The 25,198-nt window shown below is 46.5% G+C and overlaps 1 long non-coding RNA gene across 1 annotated transcript; it reads left to right on the forward strand.

The window, feature by feature from the left end:
* The first annotated feature begins 1,632 nt into the window (after positions 1 to 1,632).
* Positions 1,633 to 25,198, forward strand: LOC141049181 (uncharacterized). The gene is made up of 2 exons (XR_012220272.1): positions 1,633 to 2,248; positions 24,742 to 25,198. It is a non-coding gene; the product is annotated as an uncharacterized lncRNA (long non-coding RNA).

Raw genomic sequence — 25,198 nt, forward strand, 5'->3', positions numbered from 1 at the left:
TACCCTGGATCTCCTCATATCTCTCCAGCTGCACACAGGGCCGCCATCAGGGCATGACAGCCCTTACTGCTGTATGGGGCCCGATGAACAGCAGTACAGAAGGGGGCCCGCAGATCAGGGGCCCCGCTCCTGTGCTGCCAGTCATCGGGCCCCAAGTGCTGTGCGTCATAGGGGCGCCGGGCAGGCACACATCAGCAGAGCCGCCACAGCGCCCGACATCTGAAAGATAGAGAAGAGCTGAAGGACCTGTGGTGACGTCATCATTATCACAGGCCTTCAGCATTGATCAGCTCTGCCCCCTGATCACATGACGATGACGTCACCACAGGTCCTTTCAGCTCACACAGCAGCAGCTCCATCTTCAGCACAGGATCGAGGTCAGGTAAGAAGAAAGTTTTTATTTTTGAAAGGGGCGGTATGTATCCCTGGCAGAATTGAGACACGGGGGCAGGATTGGAGGCACACAGGGGCAAATATGGAGTCAGGGGGCAGGATTGGAGTCACACAGGGGCAAATATGGAGACAGGGGGCAGGATTGGAGACACACAGGGGCAAATATGGAGACAGGGGGCAGGATTGGAGACATACAGGGGCAAATATGGAGACGGGGCAGGATTGGAGTCACACAAGAGCAAATGTGGAGACGGGGCAGGATTGGAGACATACAGGGGCAAATATGGAGACAGCGGCAGGATTGTAGTCACACAGGGGCAAATATGGAGACGGCGCAGGATTGGAGACGCACAGGGGCAAATACGGAGACAGGGCGCAGGATTGGAGACACACGGGCAAATATGGAGACAGGGGGCAGGATTGGAGACACGGGCAAATATGGAGACAGGGCGCAGGATTGGAGACACACAGGGGCAAATATCTAGACACGGGGGCAAAATGCAAGACATGGGGTAGAATGCAAGACATGGGGCAAAATGTGAGACATGGGGGCAGAATGCAGACATGGGGGCAGAATACGAGACATGGGGGCAGAATGCAGACATGATGGGGGCAGAAAGCAAGACATGAGGGCAGAATGCAAGACATGGGGGCAGAATGCACACATGGATGCAGAATGCACACATGATGGGGGCAGAATGCAAGACATGGGGGCAGAATTCAAGACATGGGGCAGGCAGAATATGACAGTGAGACACAGGAGGGGGCAGAATGCGAGACATGGGGCAGAATGTGAGACATGAGGGCAGAATGCAGAACGTTAGGGCAGAATGCAAGACATGGGGGCAGTATGCAGACATGGGGGTAGAATGTGACGGTAAGACACATGAGGGGGCAGAATGCAAGACATGGGGCAGAATGGACATGGGGCAGAATGTGAGACATGAGGGCAGAATGCAGAACGTTAGGGCAGAATTCAAGACATGGGGGCAGTATGCAGACATGGGGGTAGAATGTGACAGTAAGACACAGGAGGGGGCAGAATGGGACATTGAGACACAGGAGGGGGCAGAATGTGACAGTGAGACACATGAGGGGGAAGAATGACCATGGGGCAGAATGTGAGACACGGGGTCAGAATGGACATGGGGGCATAATGTGACAGTAAGACACAAGAAGGGGAAGAATGTGACAGTGAGACACAGGAGGGTGCAGAATGTGACAGTGAGACACGGGACAGAATGTGACAGTGAAACAGGAGGGGACAGAATGTGAGGCACGGGGGCAGAATGTGACAGTGAGACACAGGAGGGGGCAGAATTGACAGTGAGACACAGGAGGGGGCAGAATGTGACAGTGAGACACAGGAGGGGGCAGAATGTGAGACACAGGGGGCAGGATGGGAGACACATGGTGCAGGATCATGGGGCCGGATGGATACGATGTAGACAGATGGGGCAGGATCTGGAGATCATGTGGGGGCAGAATGGATACTCATGAGGGCAGGATGAGAGAAAATATGGCTGGAGCCAGGATGGGGGATATTATTACCATAGGGGCTAATTAAGGGATATTATTACTGCAATGATGTATTTATTTTATTTTTTTGAGGATACTGTTTTAAATGAGGGGAGGTTCTGTTACTGTGCAGAGCGACACTATGTCGCCTTTTTTTCTTCATCTGGTGTAGTGTAGAAGTTGGGAAAAAAATTAAGTAATGTGTTCTGCAAGTGGAGCTCTAGATAACTGTGTTATTTCCTGCAGAGACGAGCCCTGGCTGGAAGACGTGATGGCGATCTGTGCTGGATGAAAGATGAAAAGCAAAGATGAAGGACTTCACCTAGAGACATCACTGGTGAGTTTGTGTTACCTGTACAATGACACTATACACTATATACAGAGTGCCTTTGTACAATGTCACCAGTGATCACTGTATTACCTGTACACTGACACTAAATACAGAGTTCCTGTGTATAATGTCACTGGTGATCACTGTATTACGTGTACACAGACAGTACATACTAAGTACAGATCTCCTGTGTATAATGGCACTTATGGTGATAGTAATATGTTTTTTTATTAATGATCAGTATTGTAGTATCCAGTCACCATGTGCTGGTAATATGTGGTCTGGTCATGGTGTGGTGGTATTTGTCCCTTGTATGTGCTATTATTCTGTCACTGGTGGTAATATGTGGTCTGGACATGGTATGTGTTATGATTGAGTCACCGTAGGAGGCAAAAACAGAAATGCTAGCTAAGTCCAGAAAACCAGAGAAGTTGGCAGCTATCGGATTGCAGACCCCTGAACCTATCAACACAACTAGCAGTAGCCGTGGGGGGTTCCTACGTTGCCCTAGACCCCTCGATCACAGCCGGAGAATTAAATAGGCCTAAAGAAAGAAAGGGGAAATCTAAACTGCCCCAGAGCAGACCCCAAAGCAAAAGGCAGCCCCCAACATATAATGACGGTGAAGCAAGATGAAAACACTAACACAGACAGAAAGATAGGGGAAAATGAACTCACAACAGGTATGGCTGTATTCGTTCCTTGTATGTGGTATTATTGGTCACCATGTGGTGGTAATATGGTGTCTGGGCATGGTGTGGTGGTATTTGTCCCTTTGGATGTGATATTATTGGTCATTTTAAAAATTGAAAAATAAATAAAAAAATATACCTAAATTGTATTGGATATTTTAGCAAATGTTTAATAGGTTAGAGTAGAGTAGGGCTCAGCCAAAAGAGTCTACCTTGTGGTGGCAGATTTAAAAAATCTTTTGGTCATAACAAGAGCTGCTGGCTATGTGTGTGATCTGGAGATGGGAACTGTTAATGTGTGATTGGTGAGAAGTGGAATTTTTCTAAGAGAGAGCGGTGGGGCTGTGGACAGTTTGAGGGGTGGAGTCTCAAGGGGGCCCTGAAAATTTTGCCAGTATGGGGCCCCAAAATTCCTAGTGGCAGCCCTGGCTGCACATTCAGCATCTCCCACTCCCACACTACCTCCTCATCCCTCCCTCTCTCTGTTGGAGTCCCCCAAGGCTCTGTTCTAGGACCCCTACTCTTCTCAATCTATACACTTGGTCTGGGGCAACTCATAAAGTCCCACGGATTCCAGTACCACCTTTATGCTGACGACACTCAGATCTACCTCGCAGGCCCAGACGTCACCTCTCTGCTGTCCTGAATCCCGGAGTGTCTATCAGCCATATCCTCCTTCTTCTCCTCTCGCTTCCTAAAACTCAATGTGGACAAAACTAAATTGATCATCTTTCCCTCATCTCACAGATCTTCCTTACCTGACCTATCACAATTAACAACATCACACTTTCCCCCATACCAGAAGTCCGCTGCCTCGGAGTAACCCTTGACTCTGCCCTGTCCTTCAAAACACACATCCAAGCTCTCTCCACCTCCTGTCGCCTCCAGCTCAAAAATATTTCCAGAATCCATCCTTTCCTCAACCCTCACTCTACTAAAATGCTTGTGCATGCCCTCATCATCTCCCGCCTCGACTACTGCAACATCCTTTTCTGTGGTCTCCCCGCTAACACCCTCGCACCTCTCCAGTCCATCCTTAACTCTGCTGCCTGACTAATTCATCTCTCTCCTCGCTACTCCTCTGCTTCTCCCCTCTGCAAATCTCTTCACTGGCTCCCATTCTCTCAGCGTATCCAGTTCAAATTACTAATACTGACCTTCAAGGCCATCTATAACCTGTCTCCCCCATATGTCTCTGAACTAATCTCCCGATACCTTCCCTCATGTAATCTTCGATCCTCCCAAGACCTCCTTCTCTCCTCCACACTTATTCGCTCTTCACCCAACCACCTCCAAGACTTCTCCCGAATATCCCCTATTCTCTGGAACTCTTTGCCCCAACACGTCCGACTATCAACCACAATCGGATCCTTCAGACGGAACCTGAAAACCCACCTCTTCAGGAAAGCCTACAGCCTGCAATGACCCCGCTACCTCCTCACCACTACTGGAGCTACTGCCTCACCATCACTGGAGCTGCTACAACCCCTCAACCTACTGTCTCCTTCCTCACCATCCTGTAGCATGTAAGCCCGAAAGGGCAGGGTCCTCTCCCCTCTGTATCAGTCTGTGATTGTTTGTTTACTGTAAGTGATATCTGTAATTTGTATGGAACCAATGGCGCTATATAAATAAATAATAATAATAACTGGGATAGGAAAAAACCGAGAGGGTAATGAAACCCTGAACACCTCAAAGTCGGTGAGGGGAGCAGTGAATGATGAAGATCTGGTGCCGTTATGAGACATTCATGCAATTGAAGATTCATGTAAAAGGGGTTTACATTTTTAATGTGAATTATTGCATTGAGAGGTGGTGGAGTCTCCCAGTGAAGGGTCTGTGGAGTTCTGCGCCAGGAGCCTGCAAGAGCTGCACTCAGAAAAGTAATGACACAGCAGAAAAGGAAACTTCATATGACGGGGTAAGAGCTCCCTCTAGAGTATATTGTGTATATTGCAGCCGGCGTTCACATATATTTTAGTTGTTACATTTTTCATATTAAATGTAAAATCTGCATAATTTTTTGTTTATTGATATTTAAACTGACATCAATAGAGTCAAATTCATTAAATAAAGTACATCGGATACTCAAGACTAAGTAGTGCTAAACAGGCAGAAAACAGCAATTAAGTGATCAAGGTACATAAAAATTAGAAGACTAAATCTTAGATGTATATTCACTTGCATTATACTCCAGAGCTGTAGTCTTCAAATTTTAAGTGCAGTCACTGTGTATAAATGTTACATTAGTTGTCCTGTACTGATCCTGAGTTACATCCTGTATTTTTTCCCAGAGCGGCGCTCACTATTCTGCTGGTGCAGTCACTGTGTACATACATTACATTACTGATCCTGCGTTGCATCCTGTATTTTACTCCAGAGCTGCACTCACTATTCTGCTGGTGCAGTCACTGTGTACATACATTACATTACTGATCCTGAGTTACATCCTGTGTTATACCCCAGAGCTGCACTCACTATTCTGCTGGTGCAGTCACTGTGTACATACATTACATTACTGATCCTGAGTTACATCCTGTATTATACTCCAGAGCTGCACTCACTATTCTGCTGGTGCAGTCACTGTGTACATACATTACATTACTGATCCTGAGTTACATCCTGTGTTATACCCCAGAGCTGCACTCTCTATTCTGCTGGTGCAGTCACTATGTACATATATTACATTACTGATCCTGAGTTGCATCCTGTATTATACTCCAGAGCTGCACTCACTATTCTGCTGGTGCAGTCACTGTGTACATACATTACATTACTGATCCTGAGTTGCATCCTGTATTATACTCCAGAGCTGCACTCACTATTCTGCTGGTGCAGTCACTGTGTACATACATTACATTACTGATCCTGTACTGATCCTGAGTTACATCCTGTATTATACTCCAGAGCTGCACTCACTATTCTGCTGGTGCAGTCACTGTGTACATACATTACATTACTGATCCTGAGTTACATCCTGTGTTATACCCCAGAGCTGCACTCTCTAGTCTGCTGGTGCAGTCACTGTGTACATACATTACATTACTGATCCTGAGTTGCATCCTGTATTATACTCCAGAGCTGCACTCACTATTCTGATGGTGCAGTCACTGTGTGCATACATTACTGATTTGAGTTACATCCTGTATTATACTCCAGAGCTGCACTCACTATTCTGCTGGTGCAGTCACTGTGTACATACATTACATTACTGATCCTGAGTTACATCCTGTATTATACCCCAGAGCTGCACTCACTATTCTGCTGGTGTAGTCACTGTGTACATACATTACATTACTGATCCTGAGTTACATCCTGCATTATACCCCAGAGCTGCACTCACTATTCTGCTTGTGCAGTCACTGTGTACATACATTACATTACTGATCCTGAGATACATCCTGTATTATACTCCAGAGCTGCACTCACTATTCTGCTGGTGCTGTCACTGTGTACATACAATACATTACTGATCCTGAGTTACATCCTGTAGTATACTCCAGAGCTGCACTCACTATTCTGCTGGTGCAGTCACTGTGTACATACATTACATTACTGATCCTGAGTTACATCCTGTATTATACTCCAGAGCTGCACTCACTATTCTGCTGGTGTAATCACTGTGTACATACATTACATTACTGATCCTGAGTTACATCCTGTATTATACTCCAGAGTTGCACTCACTATTCTGCTGGTGTAGTCACTGTGTACATACATTACATTACTGATCCTGAGTTACATCCTGTATTATACTCCAGAGCTGCACTCACTATTCTGCTTGTGCAGTCACTGTGTACATACATTACTGATCCTGAGATACATCCTGTATTATACTCCAGAGCTGCACTCACTATTCTGCTGGTGCAGTCACTGTGTACATACATTACATTACTGATCCTGAGTTACATCCTGTAGTATACTCCAGAGCTGCACTCACTATTCTGCTGGTGCAGTCACTGTGTACATACAATACATTACTGATCCTGAGTTACATCCTGTAGTATACTCCAGAGCTGCACTCACTATTCTGCTGGTGCAGTCACTGTGTACATACATTACATTACTGATCCTGAGTTACATCCTGTATTATACTCCAGAGCTGCACTCACTATTCTGCTGGTGTAGTCACTGTGTACACACATTACATTACTGATCCACGACTATTCCTAAGTGAGATTATGTATAAAACCCAAATTGTTTCCTCCTTGTGTACAGTGGTGTTCAGCCAAAAGCAGCATGACTGTTATGGGGCCAGCGGGCCAAGGGGACCTATGCCTGTCATCGCACTTCAATGATGCCGATACAGTTGAAAGTAATGATGAAAGAGGCAGCATTAGCTTACGCTTCCTCCGCCATCATTCTTCCTCGTTATCTAACATCTCATTGCAGTGGGCGCAATGACGTCACTGCATGACGCCCACTGCGCTGAGATGTGCGGCACTTCAGAACTCTTGCTGCAGAGACCAAAGCAGCAGGGGAACAAAAAAGGGAGGTGAATATTGCATTTTTTTTAATTGTGGTGGCCATAATACTGTATGGCGCAATATGGGGAGTGCGTTATAATGCATGGAGGACTATGGGGAGTTCATTATATTATATGGAGGACTATGGCAAAAGCATTGTACTATGTAGAGGACTATGAGGAGTGCATTACACTATATGGAGGACTATGGAGAGTGAATTATATTATATGTAGGACTATGGGGGTGCATTATACTATACGGATGACTATGGGAGTTCATTATACTATGTGGAGGGCTATGGGGGTTCCTATGGAGGACTATGGGAGTTCATTATACTATATGGAGGACTATGGGGGATGCATTATACTATATGGAAGATATGGGGAGTGCATTATACTGTATGGAGGACTACGGCAAGTGCATTATACTGTACAGAGGACTATGGGAAGTACATTATTCTGTATGGAGGACTATGAGGAGTGCATTATACTGCATGGAGGACTATGGATAGTGCATTATATTACATGGAGGATTATGGGGAGTGTATTATACTATATCAAAGACTATGGAGAGTGCATTATACTATATGAAGTATTATGGGGCGCATTATGCTATATGGAGGGTAATGTGAGGGCTATTATACTGTACAGAGGGCTATGCGGTGGCCATTATAATATAAGAAGGTCTGTGTGGGGGCATTATAATACTTGGAGGGCTATGTGGGAGCCTTTATACTTTATGGAGGGCTATGCCGAGGCCATTATACTGTATGCAAGCAATTATATAATGTGAAGGTTTGTGGAAGGCTGTGTGAAGGTCACAGTTTGGGGATGATACTGTGATGGGATCACCATACTTTGCTGTGGGAGTCGAGTTGGGGTACAACAGGGTTATCATACTGTGCATGTGGAGGGTACTGTGTAGCTATTCACACTGGGGGTATCATAGTGTTTGGGGGCACTTTTGTTGACAACATACTTTATGGATGCAACGAAAGGGGAATCTAGGGTTTCAGAAGGAGGAAAATTACTTTGTAAAGGCTTCTAAGTTGTGAGATATGCTCCTCTGTGACCCCGCCAAATATTTTTTTGGGGTGGAGGGGCCGAATTAGTATTTCTGCTATGGGGCCCCATGATTGTACGCCCCTGAGTGTATGCTCTGTGACGATGAGGTGTCATTAATGTATTCTGGATAGCGACCTCTGCATTATAGGAGCTTAGCAAAGCAGTTAAGGACTAGCAGAACTATGAATGCAGCTGTGGAGTGTTAAGCAGGCTGTAAGTGAGGGTGAATACTAGAAAACCATTTACCAAGTTTTGTACCTTGTTGAGATTTTTATAGTCGGTGATCTTGTGGATGCAAATACGATTTTTGCAAGAAAAGGGAGAAAAAATTAGTTTCATGGAACAAAAAAATCTAATTTATGCGATCTGAAGCAGAACCTTCAACCCAGTGAATTACCAGAGGTATCTGGGTCCCTCAGCAGCACAGAGTATTTCAGAAGAGCTGCCTGCTGTTATCGTGGGACGTATTTGCATTTTATGTTTTGATACCAAAGTAATCCATGGGTAAGAACAAGTTTGTGAACCCCTGTGCCGGGCGTTCCAATATCGGATCAATTCAGGTGTCGGAAGCCCACTATGGTAGCTTGGGCATTTTTCGGTTGGGGTGAATCATCTTTCGAAGCGTTTCAGGCTTCTATTAGCTGTAATTGTTTGGTCGCCCAAACCCCTGATCTTCTCTTCACCGACCTGTCACAACCAATATAATCCTGCTCCACGGCTCCGACCCGATCGCAAACCGCAAGGAAAATACCATCATTGGGCTGGAAGCGTCTCCGGGAGGTTTTCTTACCGTCCCTCTTGCTACAGCACTGAACCCATCGTTATAGACACACGATACTGAGCAGAAACTACAGCCATAAGGCTACAGCACGAGTATATATATATATGTCCTATATACAGGCCACAAGGAAGGGTGCAGGACCTCAGGCATCTTCTTATAGGAGTCAATGCTTTAATGTATGGCTTACATCGTGTGATAGTTATACTAGGTGAAGTCATATCATTTTCATCTGTTTCTTACATGGATTGAAAGTCAAAGGCTCACACTTCTTGTCACTTCTCAGTATGTGATGGGCACGCGAGGGCCGGGGAGAGAACTCTTCATTTCCTCCGGATCACAGTGAAGGGCAGCGCCAGTCCTATAAATCCAGAGGCAGATAATAGAAATATCTTTCTGCAGTCAGAACGTCCGCAGTACAGTTCATACATTGCTCACTACATTCACTCCTACAGCTCAATAAGACATAATATTTACAAACATGATGTTTATTTAAAAATTCTAGCAATCCTGCTAGTTTAACATTGATCACGTTTAAACTCATCCTTCCTGTCCTTTCAGGAACAGTTTTCCTTTTGCTCATCATATCACCAGAGGCAGAATTACACAGGATCCACCATTCACAAATGGTGATGTCACAGCTCACCTCCTCCTCCTATACAGTGACGTATCACTACAAGTCTCCTCTATATACTGTAGATATCACAGGATCATCCATCATTCACAATAGGTGATGTCACCGCTCACCTCCCCCTCCTGTACAGTGACTGATAGCACCTCAATATACAGCTGATAACACAGGATCCACCATTCACAAATGGTGATGTCACAGCTCACCTCCTCCTCCTGTACAATGACTGATAACACCTCTATATACAGTAGATAGCACAGGATCCACCATTTACAATAGGTGGTGTCACAGCTCACCTCCTCATTCGGTAGAATGACTGATAACACCTCTATATACAGCAGATAACATAGGATCCACCGGTCACAATAGGTGATGTCACAGCTCACCTCCTCCTCCTGTACAATGACTGATAACACCTCTATATACAGCAGATAGCATACTGTAGGATCCACCATTTACAATAGGGGATGTCACAGCTCACCTCCTTATTCTGTAGAATGACTGATAACACCTTTATATACAGTAGGTAACATAGGATCCACCGTTCACAATAGTTGATGTCACAGCTCACCCCCTCCTCCTGTATAATGACTGTTAACACCTCTATATACAGTAGATAACACAATAGTGGATGTCACAGCTCACCTCCTCATTCTGTATAATGACTGATACCACCTCTATATACAGTAGATAACACAATAGATGATGTCACAGCACATAAACCTGATATAAGCAACGGGTCATTTTCTGAAGATAGAAATATCCAAGAATTTAAAGGGAAATTAATTCTCTTTCAGGAAAGCCACCTATTAACTACTATGGGGAGAGTAGTGAGTGTGCTTTGTGTCAGGAGCAGAAGAGCTGAGGTGACACAGTGAGGGTGATGTCTTAAGGTGAGACCTTTAGTGATTGCCTGTTCCTGACCTCAATATGAGCCGAGTGCATGCTTAGCGGAAAGAATATATCGGACACACAGAAGTCAGATATGTGCTCCTCTCTCAGCAAAAGCTGGCACACAGCTGAATGTTATTAGTAGAACAAAGAATCGTGTAACAGACAGGAAAACAACTATGGTGTCAGTCTATGATAGATCCATGCCAACTCCACTCCATATATGGTCTTCAGTGTCTCCACTTTCACATTCCATGGATTCCTTCCAGGACGTTCCCGGATATAGACGCCATTTTGTCGCATCATATCTGAACTGGTTTATGTAAGGTTAATAATTGATTTCATTAGCCATTCTCTCCTTCACACCACCAGTGATTGGACAATGGTGGATCCTGTGGGATCTATACACACCTGTTATCTGCCATAGTAATCCGGTCTGTGATAATAATGAGATCACTGATCTCTCCACCCCTGATGTTCCTAGCACATGCTGAGCAGTGACATCACACGGCAGGCATGACATGATTTATCTATGGACAGCATTGCTTTCCTCGTCATCCCCTGTAATGAAATCCTATTTATTTGTAATGAATGGTTTTTCGGCCGTGCAGAGAATTACAGGACGTGGATCACAACCACATGAGAGAGGTCCGAATGAACCATAAAACCAGGAGTGAGGGGTCCAGGCGGTTCCCCACGGAAGGTGATGTCCATCTGGTTACTTTGTAGTGGATTCTTGGAGAGAGCAAGGTGTTGATTTAGAGAGTGTCAGCTACAACATTTCCTGAAACGAGCACAGAAAAGTGAGCAGGAATAAAGTGTAAACAGTCTGGATGTTCTTAAAGCTTCTCTTACTACACAATAGCCTGTATTTATTAGAATTAGCAGCTGACGTATTCCAGGACATTCACGTAGGACGGCTCATAATCTACCGTAAATCAGAATTATCCGGAAACTCTTCACCCCGCTCAATATATTTCAGAGAACAGGAGACGTCACCCCGTCCACCCCATGCACAAATGTCTTGTTGTAATATTTTTTTTTTTAAGTTTTTAAAATACAAGTTGCAATGCCACTACATTCTGTCCGAAAGTAGAAAGGGAGTCGCTCTGCTTCACTAAGGGAATCTGTCACCGGAAGTTGGATGCCTATGTAAATGGCCTGTGTCCGGTCCGATGGGCAGTATTTCAATTCTTCTTTCTCCACCCCATCCGTGGCCCCCGTCTGCGATCTTTGCCGGTATTAGAGAAGGTCAACTCCATAGTTCACGCGTGCGCAAAGCAATCTTGCTTCGCACACGCGCAGTATGCTTTCCCCAACTGCGGGCTAAGCCGAAAATCATTACTGCGCATGCACCGGTGCACTATGTCCGGAAAATATTTTGCTGTGTTCTGGGACATAGTGTACCGGCGCATGCGCAGTAATGATTTTCGGCTTTGCCCGCAGTTAGGCAAAGCATACGGCGCGTGCGTGAAGCAAGATTGCTTTGCACACGTGCGAACGATGGAGAAGAATACCGGAGAAGAGCGCGGACTGAGGCCACGGATGGGGTGGAGAAGAAGAAACACCGCCCATTAGACCGGACCAAGGACATTTACATAGGCCTGCAACTTCTGGTGACAGATTCCTTTTAAGCCATGAGAAATGGTTGGAAGACAAATCACTTACGCTGGTTTCACACTGGCGTTGGGCAGAGCTGCGGAGGGCTGCGTGGTTCCTCCATTAAGCCCCACCCACTGCCGTACCTCTTCCATTCAGCTCCGCCTACGTCTGCATGTGTCCTGCATACCTATCTTTAACATTGGGTACACAGGCCATGCGAGTGTATGCGGATGCCTCCGATTGCGTCATTTCAGCGCTGAGCCAACTGCAACGAAATGCAACATGTAGATAGATAATAGAGAGATATATAGATAATAGATAATTGATAGAAGATAGATAATAGATAAATAATAGATTGATAGATAATAGAGAGATATATATAGATAATAGATAATTGATAGAAGATAGATAATAGATAAATAATAGATTGATAGATAATAGATATATAGATACATGAAAAAATTGAAGGCAGCACTCCATTGTAAGAAAATAGAAAAAATGTTTTTTATTTCAGACCGATATCCAATTTATCTTAAGTCATGTAACAAGGCTCGTTAAAGGGTCAACATTGACTTTTAGGATTGCTACCTCCAATAGGTGGCACTAGAGTTCTAGTCCTCTTCCTCTCTGAAGAGACAATTTGCATAATTAGCTTATTTCAGACCCACATGGTTGGCGACGTTTCGGCTCATGCAGAGCCTTTATCAAGCCATGAGAAGATGAGGGAGACACAGAACCTCGTCAGAGGTCCGTATCTCAACCCCAAAACTCCAAATGGGTGTAATGCTTCCCTCTTTAGACACCAAATAATTCAGAGCCAACCATGACAGGGGAATATTTTTACAATTCTCAGAAAATAATCCCAAATGTAAAATCCTTCATAGAAAAATCCAGAACAATAGTGCCGCTGTTTGTCAGTGTTATTAATGGGGCAAGTCATGGGACAAAACTCCAGTCTGTAAAAAAAGGAGAAAAGAGAGAGGATGTCAATAAGACAAGTCAGGATAGAAGATTTATATACCATTTGGAGTCTGGGGGTCGAGATACGGACCTGTGACGAGGTTCTGTGTCTCCCTCATCTTCTCACGGAGCGTTACCAACCCCAGCAAATGGGGGGTGTTCTTGCCTGTTTGGGTGCACCTGTTTACACCTGCGTTCATCCACCTTACATGGGGTTAATGTTCTAATATAATATATCAGCACAATCTTTCTTGATGCTTTTTATCATATAAGGAATGTTATATTATGTTACTATTTCTCGTCATATCCCATCTGTTTGTATAATGCTTCTTTGCTCATTGTGAAAACGGCACGTTCTTGTGCATTGCTGCTGCGCAGGTGCGACTTTTCTCTCTCTGAACGCATATTCGCCCTGAATGAAGATGGCGTTCAAGTAATCTGGATTCTTACTGCGCATGCGCTATGAAACGCTTTTTGTTTTCTGTTTTCCTTCCTGTCATGCGCGTTTTGATGCCGCAGGATGCCGGCCAGCACATCTTTTCATATGCTTATGGGGTAAGCCATTGGGCTGATTATTTTAATAATCTTATGCATCTGGACACTAATCACTAATTAATATTATAATGTGTACTGTATGCAAACCATCACACTGATGAGAATATATTGCACTTTACTGTATCTATATGAACTTGAATGGCACTTGGCACTTTTTATATACTGTGAGGTAGCGCTGTCATTCACGTAGGGGATCACTCGCTTGCAGCCACAAAACCAGATCCGGCACGGGTTTTTTATAAAACAATCATAGTTCCTTCGGTTTATTCAGCATCATAAACCATCACAGCAACAGAAAACATCATATAATCAGCATTGCGTCCATTACAGAGTTTCCCTCTGTTATCCTGTAGTCATATAAGTTATGCACTGTTCAATGCGCAGGCTTCCTAGCCCCAAGTAATCTCACCCTGTCAGGGTTTCCTCATGCTGCTTCACCATGCTGCACACATTCATTCCCTCCAGGGAACTAACAGGCACACGTCGCCATTACTCACAGCCATATCAGCGGGACCTTCCACACTGGACCAACCAAGTCCCAGTGTGGCGCCCCTGAGGCTTCAGTCGCCACAGAGGTACTGCACCTTCTCCTAAGGTGTAGTGCCCCACCATCCAGGTAGGCTGGGAACTCCTGACCACGTTCCACACCTGCATTCCACACACAGGATAGTTCAGTGGGGCCACCTAACAGCTTTATGCTGAGGCTTAGCAGAGCACCCCTCGTGGAACCCTGCTTCGTAACACGAGATGTGCTGGGGAGGCGGGTGGAGAGAGATGATACAAAAGAGTGGGAAGAGTGAAAGTTAGTGGTTAGATGGTTGGAGGAGAGAGAAGATGGGTGTCTGAGGGACGTGCTGCAGCAGGTCCCAGTGATCTGGGCTGCTGGCACGAGAAAGACCAGAGAAAGAGACTGATAAGATTGATAACCTAACCTTCCATAAGAGGGAGAGAGAACAGATCGGAACGAAGGAGAATAGAAGGACGGTGGGAAGCAGGTTGAGAAAGAGAGAGAGCACAAAGGCCGGGGCCCGGTCCCCGAGGTTGATTGGATCTTTATGTCCGGCAACAGACACCGGAGGAGTAGTGAGCCGCTAACGCTTTGCTCCCATCATAGACTTGGGACACGACAGCAACTGGATGGTGAGCCGGGACGCAGAGAGGAGTCCCCGAAGCAGGCTACAGCTGTCTGTCATACAAGTAAAGACTAGGAACACCTAGAGAGAGGCATTCCAGGGTAACTAAGTACTGGAGTGCTTCGCCCCTAAAGGCGCATTGGAGGAGTCGTTCAGGAAGGTACATGTTGGCGGAGTGTGGAAGGGAGAATCCTATCCTGCCTGGAGGTTGGCTGGAGCCCTGACCTGGAGAACACGGTACGGAAGCAGGCAGTTGTGTGAACTGCAAACAGTGAGTAAAGCTTTGGAACCGCATACTCTGGTGTCCTCCAGTTATTCCAGCACCACTACACCTGAGTAACAACATCTATACCATTCTGCGCCTCTCCTCATCCATTGCACCTACACTGCCCTGGGACTACAGCTCCACCTGGGAGCTATACCATCTCTGCTGCACCACACCATCAGTCCCAGCGGATCTGCATGCAGCGTTGGCTTACCATCTTACTTGCCAAACACCACGGGTGGCGTCACGAACTATTCATATAAACTTTAACACCATTAACATCACCGCCATTGATATTGGGCGCCCAGGGCCATGGACTGGGTCACCGCTGCTGTGACACATTCCTGCCTCGAAACCGGCCCGATACCGAGTACCCCGCTGCCCTGGGTGTGCGAGGGCGACCCACCAGCATTCACCACATGTGACCTACCCTGGCCACCATATATGGTCCGTAGCCATGCCCACCGGGTCACATGGCTATGACCTCATAACAGGTCCTTGAACCATTCACAGACACTATGCAACAGCGTCCTTAAACACACCCCCAGGGTGGGTTTGTAGGTAACTGGATCCGCCCGTCTCCCCAGTTACGTGGAGACTTCTCCCTGACACATTGACACAGCACTTCAGCAATATCACTGCTGATCAACACACACATCAGCCTCCATCTCAAGGCCACCCACCTTGAGATACATAACAGTCCTTCAGGATTCTGCCCCTCATCCTCTCTCTTGGGACATCCACACAGCGCCCCCTAGCGGACACAGTGGTCACTACACCACATACATCCCCCCTCTGTTCAAACTTGTGGGGTTGAACACACAACATTACACCAGGATCTCGAGACCGGGCACTCATTACACCTTGCCCCACAGGTCAAGAGAGCCGTCTCCATCTGTCATACAGCCTCATCTCTACGTTAGGCCTCCCCCGCCCCCAGCGGTCAGAATACCGGCCCTGATCTTTGGCCCTCCAGTTACAGCCTGTCTGCGTCATCAGACACTGTTTAGTCACCACATTCCTCTCCCTTTGTTCCATTCCCCGAACAGCTCCCCCGGTCAGTACGGTCATAAGTCTTAGTTATGCCCACTGCCTGGCCTGAGTCTGACTCATTCAGCGTCTCACAGGAACTATGGTCTCTCAACGTCATCCTGCCAGTTGAACTACCACTTGCTGACACTCTTCGGCCATCTGCCATGTCACTTCTTGGAGGAACCGTTCGGGTCCTTACATCTTGGGTTGAAGGCGGCCGCCACCTGGTATTCCGTACCTCTTTATTGATTCACCGACGGTCCAGCCTCAACTGCTCAATCTCTTGCAGGTACCCCACTCGATACTCCACGAGCATCTGAATGTCTCTCAGGCTCTTCACGGAGCCAACCACCATGATGGGAATCCTACCCTCTTCACTGGATACCTGGTCTTCATCATCAGGAGGGATCCTCACCCTCACCACACCAGAGATATTTACAAGGTCTTGCATTACCTTCCCGAATCTTCCAATGATTCTCCCAATCAGCCCTTTGGGTACCGGAACCACATCTTTCCGCAAACCCAGCCGATCCATAGCCTCCTTCGCTAACTCTTGGCGTCGAGCAGCCTTCATATTACTCCGCCTGACCAGCTGTTTGGTGTGGAGACATTGTAAATGCATCTCTTTCAGGACAGCTACCCGGTTTGCAGTATCTTCTCTGGCTGATATCACCAACTGCTGAGTCTCAGGTACCCAGTGCACCTTACACGCCTTGACCGCCTCTTTGAAAGCCTCATGTACACCTTCCTCCGCACAGGCAGATTTGAAGGTCGTGGTCTTGCTCTCTTTCTGGACAGAAGACTCTGGCTATACCACGGACACTTCCCTCGCTACAGTTGACCCGACTGGGTGACTGTCTTCTTCCGTTCGTTGCTCACCAACTTCACAAGATTTTATTTCTTCACGACCCTTTGCCAAGATGGATAATGGCAGTTCCGTCTTGTTATCACTCGCGCTCACCCGCGGTAAGTCTTCGTCCAACTTCCTCTCCTGCCGAAGACCTTTTACTACTCCTCTGAGTTCTTCCATCTCTTCCCTAAGGGTCTTGTTCACGTTTTGCCACGTTGACAGGTGACCTCTGAGCTCCAAGACTTCTTTCTCGAGCCCCTCCACCCTGTGCTCGGCCATTTGTCTCAGGACCCTTTCTCGTTCGAGATGTTCTTCCACTGTCTCTTTTATCAACTGTATCTCATGGTCTTGTTCTTTTTTGGCCATCACGTGTCGCTCCACCACTTCTCTAATTATATCTTCAATGGATACCACTGGGTCAGCCCTATCAGTCGAGTGAACCCTCCAGTCACCCTCTGACTGTGTGTCTAGTCCAGTCGTCTCATCTCCCAGCCCACCATCCGTCATGTCACGAGACGTCAGGTCCATACGTTGGGCAGATGTACCTTTTCTTCCGGTCAGTTCTACCTCTGACCTATCCATGTCAGGAGCCGTCACCGTCTCAATATCTGCTGGCCCCAGAGTTTAAACGTCTCCATTGTCCGACCATACATCATTAAACAAAACAAAGTCCCGGCCCCTCTCCAAGGCATAGACTAAGTCTGGTGGTATACCGCCCACTTGGCACTCAACGCTATGGGACGGGTCAAACATTACTCTGTCTACCGCATAGATCACCATGACCCCATGTTTACAGCGAACCTGGACCATTTTCTCGGTCAGCCAGAAAGTGAGCGAAGTTCCTGTCAGAGTCACCTGACTCTTTGAGTCCAGCCGACCAGAGACTCTTTTCCGGCGCATCATCACAGTACACACCTGCGGCCCATCGTTACTATCTGGAAAGGATATCCTACATTCTGACCAAGTCATACACACACACTGCAGTTCCCCAGACATACCCACTGAGGTACCCAGTGCTATAATTTCTTCAAACTCAGCCCCTTTCTGGCCCACCACCCCACTTTGGGTCGCCGCCCCCTCCTGGGACTCCACCCCTTTTTGGGTTACCACCCCAATTTGGGTCACCGCCCCCTCTGGGACTCCACCTCTTTTTGGGTTACCACCCCAATTTGGGACTCCACCCCCTTTTGGGCTACAACCCCAATTTGGGTCACTGCCCACTTCTGGGACTCCACCCCCTTTCGGGATCTCCCCATGTCCGTTATACCGGTCTTCTCAGAGCACAGTTCACACCACACAGTTTGTGTCTCTTACGATACCACACAAGTGCTTGCTGGCACCACCACAGCTCCTGCTGTCACTGATCACTGACACCACCGGCTGCTGTTCACACACCGCTGCTGGTGTCCTCTTCGTACCCCCGCAAGTTACAGGAAGCCGCTTGTCCCCTTCGGAACCCCACCGAGTTACCGGAAGCCACTTGTCCCCTTCGTAACGCCACCAAGTTACAGCAAGCCACTTGTCACCTTCTTGACTCCCACTGAGCCACCGCAGGCTGAGTCAAGAAAAGAAGAAAAAAAAAACACACAAAACTCATGTGTCGTGTCTGTGTGCTATTCATGACGTTCCATCTCCTCCTGAGACCATCCAACACACAGGGCACATCGGGCGCTCTTCACCCTCCTCCCAGGGTTTCCCAACACACTGGCCTCACCAGGTCCAGGGCTCAGCGGGTGCTCTTCAGGACATCCGTCTCCGCCTGAGACTGGCCAACACTCACACCTCACCAGGTCCAAGGTCATACCACGAGCTCCAGGGATCCAATTCTTCTCCCAGAACATCCCAACACTGACCCTCCAGGACCTTTCTCACTGACCAGGTCAGTACAACACGAACACCTGTCCGTTACCTGTGTCGGCCACACAGGTCCTCGGGTTCCTCTTCTCTGCAGAGGCACCCTAGCAATCACCAGTCTCTTTCTCCTGACCTGCTGTCAGTATATCATATGGCTTTCACAACCGTCAGCCCTCCTGGCTCAGCATTGCCAGCACTGCAACATGCGCTTTTTGGAAACCGTTGCCCTTAGCAACCAAAACTTTCCAGTCCTCTTCCGTTGCTCCTAGCAACAAGGCTACAATAATGCCTGCATACCTCCACCAATTGTGAGGTAGCGGTTGGTCCAGTGTGGAAGGTCCCGCTGAGATGGGGCTTCCTGGCTAACAGCCTGTGAAGTGGCTGCTAGTAATGGCGACGTGTGCCTGATAGTTCACTGGAGGGAATGAATGTGTGCAGCATGGTGAAGCAGCATGATGAAACCCTGACAGGGTGAGATAACTTGGTGCTCGGAAGCCTGCACATTGAACAGTGTATAACTTATATGACTACAGGATAACAGAGGGAAACTGTTATGAATGGGTCACCAAGGAGAAACAGTCACAGAAAACCAGAGAGGTTGGTAACTAAGCAGATTGCAGATCCCTGATCCTACCACACAACTAGCAGCAGCCGTGGAGCGTACCTACGATGTTCCTAGACGCTTCATCACAGCCGGAGGACTAAATAAGCCTGAAGCATGTAAAGGGGAAAACTAACTGCCCCAAAGCAGACCCCAAAGGAATAGACAGCCCCCACACATGTATTGACGGTGAAACAAGATGAAAGCACAAACACAGGCAGCTAGATAGGCTGAGCAAACGATGGGGCACAAACTAACTAGAAAGGAAAGGAAAGACACTGTCTGCAACCTGCAAAAAAACCTACAAAAATAATGTCCAACACTTCTGATAGCAAAATTAACCCTGAAGTCACTAGACTTCTCCCACTATATCAGCACTCTGAAATATTCTGAGACAGAGCAAAAAGAGGCCAAACTAGTAAGGGACAAAAAGAAAATTGGCAAAATACTGATAAATAAGAGTGGAAATTCAGCACAGCCCCCAGCCGGGGCTGGCAGACCACACAAACAACTGAATAGAACAACAAAATCAAGTGTGAACATTAGCAGAAAAACTTAGCTTTAGATGACTGGAACAGAGCTGAAAACCAAGAGCTGACAAGCCAGAAGGAATCACCAGCAACTGAATAGGGCGTAGGCTGTCTTAAATCCAATCTGAGACTCCTGAGGTCCAATCGTCATCCTCATTCTCAGGTGGTAGATCTCCACCGATCAAATCAGCCTCACTACCTCCTGTTACCACCAGAGGGAGTCTGGAAGGAGAACTCACAACTGGTGAACCAGAGAATGAACTCACAACAGGAAACTCTGTAATGGACGCTATGCTGATTATATGCTGTTTTCTGTTGCTGTGATGGTTTATGATGCTGAATAAACCGAAGGGACTATGATTGTTTTATAACTGGGCCCGCCCGTCTCCCCAGTTACCTGGAGGCTTCTCCCTGACACATTGACACAGCACTTCAGCAATATCACTGCTGATCAACACACATCAGTCTCCATCTCAAGGCCACCCACCTTGAGATACATAACGGTCTTTCAGAATTCTGCCACTTATCCTCTCTCTTGGGACATCCACACAGTGCCCCCTAGCAGACACAGTGGTCACTACACCACAATACTCTCTATGTTAGGGGGTTCTGTTTTATTCACTTTTATTTTGTTAACAATTGTAAATTTTGTGCAACCTATAAATACTTGGCATCTGACACATGTTCACTGCTTGGAAAAGGTTCGCTTTTTGAACCGAATCATCGCACTTATTTCCTAAATAAACAGCTCTTGTTCACTCTGAAAAACTGGTGTGCTGTTCCTGCTTCTTGGATTCCTAGATAGTAACATAGTTAGAATGTGCAAAATAGTAAGACCAAGGTAGGCAATCACTTGCAGGGTAGTGTGGCACGTTAGCTCCTGGATGGCGTCCACCCCAACGCACGTTTCGGCACGCTGCCTTCGTCAGGGGTCTTACTGTTTTGCAAATTCTTTTATGTTTTCATAGCACGTTATTATACACTTCCACCTAGTGCTGCTATCATGTCGCTTTAATCCCCTTATGTCATACACAGTTTCCAATGTTATAGCAACATTATTTATTACATAGCATTATCATTTTTTGGCACCACTTGGTATTTGGATTTTTTTATTTTTTTTTCTTCATATACAACACTGTTTTCATTGTTGATCCTTTGCTACATTGCACTTAGGCTGGTTTCACATTTGCGGACGGAGGAGCTGTGGAGGGCTGTGGACTTCCTCCGTGAAGCTCCGCCCCCTGCCACGCCTCCTCCAGTCAGCTCCGCTTACGGCCTCATACTTCTGCATGCGGCCTTCGTACCCTATCTTTAGCTTTGGGTACGCAGGTCGTGCCGCTGTATGCGGATGCCTCCGCAAGCGTCGTTTTGATCGTGCGGCGACCTGCGCCGAACGCAGCATGTTGGAATTTGTTTTGTTCGCTGCATCGTCAAAACGCATACTTCCGCATACAGCTGCACGACCTGCGTACCCAATGCTAAAGATAGGTACACAGGCCGCATGCAGAAGTATGCGGCCATAGGCGGAGCTGACTGGAGGAGGTACGGCAGGGGGCGGAGCTTCACGGAGGAAGTCCGCAGCTCCTCCATCCGCATTTGTGAAACTAGCCTTAGCACTTTACTCAATTTGCTACTGGTTCATCTATATCTATTTTTGTGCATTTGTGTGTATATTATCTTTAGTATTTTTTCTTATAATTTTGACATCTGAGCGGACCTTTTTTGTATATCCCTGTGTTGTGCGTCTCTTTTAGCATTTGTCTAATTTTAATCCTTCATTGCTTATTGTCCAGTTATTTTTACCTGTATTCAATAAATAAACTATTTATCTTTGGACTATATGATCGGCTTCTTCCTCCTCTTTTCAGCTTCAGATCATTAATAAATATGTTGAAGAGAACAGGTCCCAACACCGACCCCTGCGGTCCCCACTGGTCACAGCGACCCTGTTAGAGAATATACCATTTATAACCCCCCTCTGCTTTCTGTCACTCAGCCAGTTACTTACCCATTTACACACATTTACACAGAAACCCGCTCTCAACCCATCCTACAGAAACAACTACAGACCAGTCTCCAATCTCCCCTTCATCTCTAAACTTTTGGAGCACCTAGTCTACTCCCGCCTTACCCGTTACCTCTCTACTCACTCCCTCCTAGACCCGTCACCGTCCGGCTTCCGCCCCCTACATTCGACTGAAACTGCACTCATCAAAGTGACCAGTGACCTTCTGACAGCAAAATGTAACGGTGACCACTCTCTGCTCATTCTTCTTGACCTTTCTGCTGCTTTCGACACTGTTGACCACCATCTCCTACTCTCTAGGCTCCAGTCACTAGGCATTAAGGACACCGCTCTCTCCTGGTTCTCTTCCTATCTTTCTGACCGCTCCTTCAGTGTTTTGTTCTCTGGCTCCATGTCATCTCCTCTTCCTCTTGCTGTTGGGGTACCTCAGGGCTCAGTCCTTGGCCCCCTTCTCTTCTCTCTCTATACGGCCCCAATTGGACAGACCATCAGCAGATTTGGCTTTCAGTACCATCTTTATGCTGATGACACACAACTATACACGTCTTCCCCCGACCTTACCCCCGCTGTACTACAGAACGCCACTGACTTCTGTCTGCAGTCTCCAACATCATGTCCGCTCTCTATCTGAAACTCAACCTCTCCAAAACTGAACTTCTGCTCCCGCCGTCTACTAACCTCCCTAAATCTGACATTTCCTTCTCCGTGGGTGGTACCACAATAACACCCCGGCAGCAGGCGCGCTGTCTGGTTGTTATGTTTGACACCAATCTCTCCTTCACATCCCATATACAATCTCTTGCCCGCTCTTGCCGCTTACACCTAAAGAACATCTCTAGAATCCGCCCTTTTCTCACCATGGAAACAACAAAAACCCTCACTGTCACCTTGATCCACTCCCGCCTAGACTACTGCAACGCTCTATTAATTGGCCTCGCCGTTACTCGACTATCCCCTCTCCAGTCCATCCTTAATGCAGCAGCCAGGGTCATCTATCTGGATAATCGGTACTCGGACATGTCCACTCTTCGCCAGTCCTTACACTGGCTGCCCATTCATTATAGGGTCCAATTCAAAGTACTTGTTCTCACCCACAAAGCTCTCCACATGCAGCACCCCCCTACATCTCCTCCCTCATTTCTGTCTATCGGCCTAACCAACCGCTGTGCTCTGCAAACGACTCTCGACTAACCTCTGCCCTAATCCGTACCTCCCACTCCCGACTCCAAGACTTCTCCCACGCTGCGCCAATACTCTGGAATGCTCTACCCCAAGAATTTAGGACTAACCACAATTTGCACAGTTTCAGGCGCTCCCTCAAAACACATCTGTTCAGAGCGGCCTATCACATTCACTAATCAACGTCATTCTATGTGTAAGTGTGTGTGTGTAGCCCATTCACTATCTCCATCCATCCCTCACTCCCTCAAGATGGCTGGACCTTCATTGTAAATACACCATTGTATATACACACCTGTACTCTGTATCTCCCTCACCTCATTGTAGATTGTAAGCTCTCACCAGCAGGGGCGGCTTATTTTGCTTTAATTGTTGTATTGTTAACGTTGTTACTTATGACATGTTTGGAACTGTTAAACTGTAAAGCGCTGCAGAATATGTTGGCGCTATATAAATAAAGATTATTAATATTTTTAGATTTTCCCCCAGACCCAGCATTCTCATTCTGTGTACCAACCTCTTGTGTGGCACGGTATCAAACACTTTGGAAAAATCAAGTTATACCGCGTCCAAAGACTCACCTTGGTCCAGTCTATAGCTTACCTCTTCATAAAAGCTGATTAGATTGGTGTGACAGGAGCGATTCCTCATAAACCCATGCTGATATGGCGTTACACAGAATAACATCCCTGAGAAGATAGATAGATAGATAGATAGATAGATAGATAGATAGATAGATAGATAGATAGATAATCTCCTCTCTGCTGAGTTCTCACAGTACTTATGATGACTACGGCCTGCATGAAGTGATCTCTGTAATTCTAGGTGCAGTTGCAGACTGCACACACAGCTCTACTACACACAGCTCTGTTGCTTGCACACTGATACAGCTCTGCTGTAAAAACACTGGTTGTTTTTCTGAACAATAGCTATAATGACCATAAATAGTTAGTTTATTCTGATAATATTTCTGGTAATTATATTACTTTTGCTAGTTATTCACTTTATTCTCTAATTTTTAGTTGTTTCTTAGCTAATGGGTGCAGATTAGCTGCTATGATAGTTACATAGGATGAAAAAAGACCTCGGTCCATCACGTTCAACCTTCCTCCACCAATTATGATGCTACCGTCTGTCTGTTTAGCCTTTGCTGGTTTGAATTTATAGGGGGACGCTACTTCATTTTTCTCTGGGGTCCCCAATAAATTCACCAGGAAAGGCTAAACAGACAGCTGTGAACTGTTATTAATAGCCTGGGAACCTTTTGGGATATTGTCCCTTGTCCCAGATTATTAACATCAGCCCCCAGCTGTCGACTTTCCCTTTGCTGGTTATGAAAATTGTGCGGGAGCCCACTCCTTTCTTTAATTTAATTCTTTATTTTCCACAGGATGGACACAGTGGGTGCTGAATACAACTCTCATCATATTTGCCTGGTCGCAAATCTCAGGGAGACCAAGTGGCAATGGGATCAGCGCGAACTGTACTGCTTTTTTCCCAGGCGCTGGTACATGTCACATTGATGTCACATACGTACATACAGACACGGACTACGGATCTCACCAGTATTGGTTTTTCCTCACCAGGAATCACCAGGACGTGTTAACGAGGCCTTAGAAAGATTTTCAGTTTTCAGTGTAAATAAATCATGAGTGCAGGAGACAGCGGTAAGAGAAGGGGCTCATAAGAGGGGAAAGATTTCTCTAATGAAATATATTATAAAGTTTCTTCTATTTGTTTATACTATTGATTTATCCTGAAATGACTTTGCCCTTTGAGGCAGAGTTGGCATTTTTGGTTTAGTTGTTACCAGCAAAACACAATAAACAAAAATGAAAGCCCACAAA

This window comes from Dendrobates tinctorius, unplaced genomic scaffold (genome assembly GCF_039654945.1).
Source record: "Dendrobates tinctorius isolate UK_male_01 unplaced genomic scaffold, ASM3965494v1 ptg000143l, whole genome shotgun sequence".
NCBI classification, from domain to species: domain Eukaryota; kingdom Metazoa; phylum Chordata; class Amphibia; order Anura; family Dendrobatidae; genus Dendrobates; species Dendrobates tinctorius.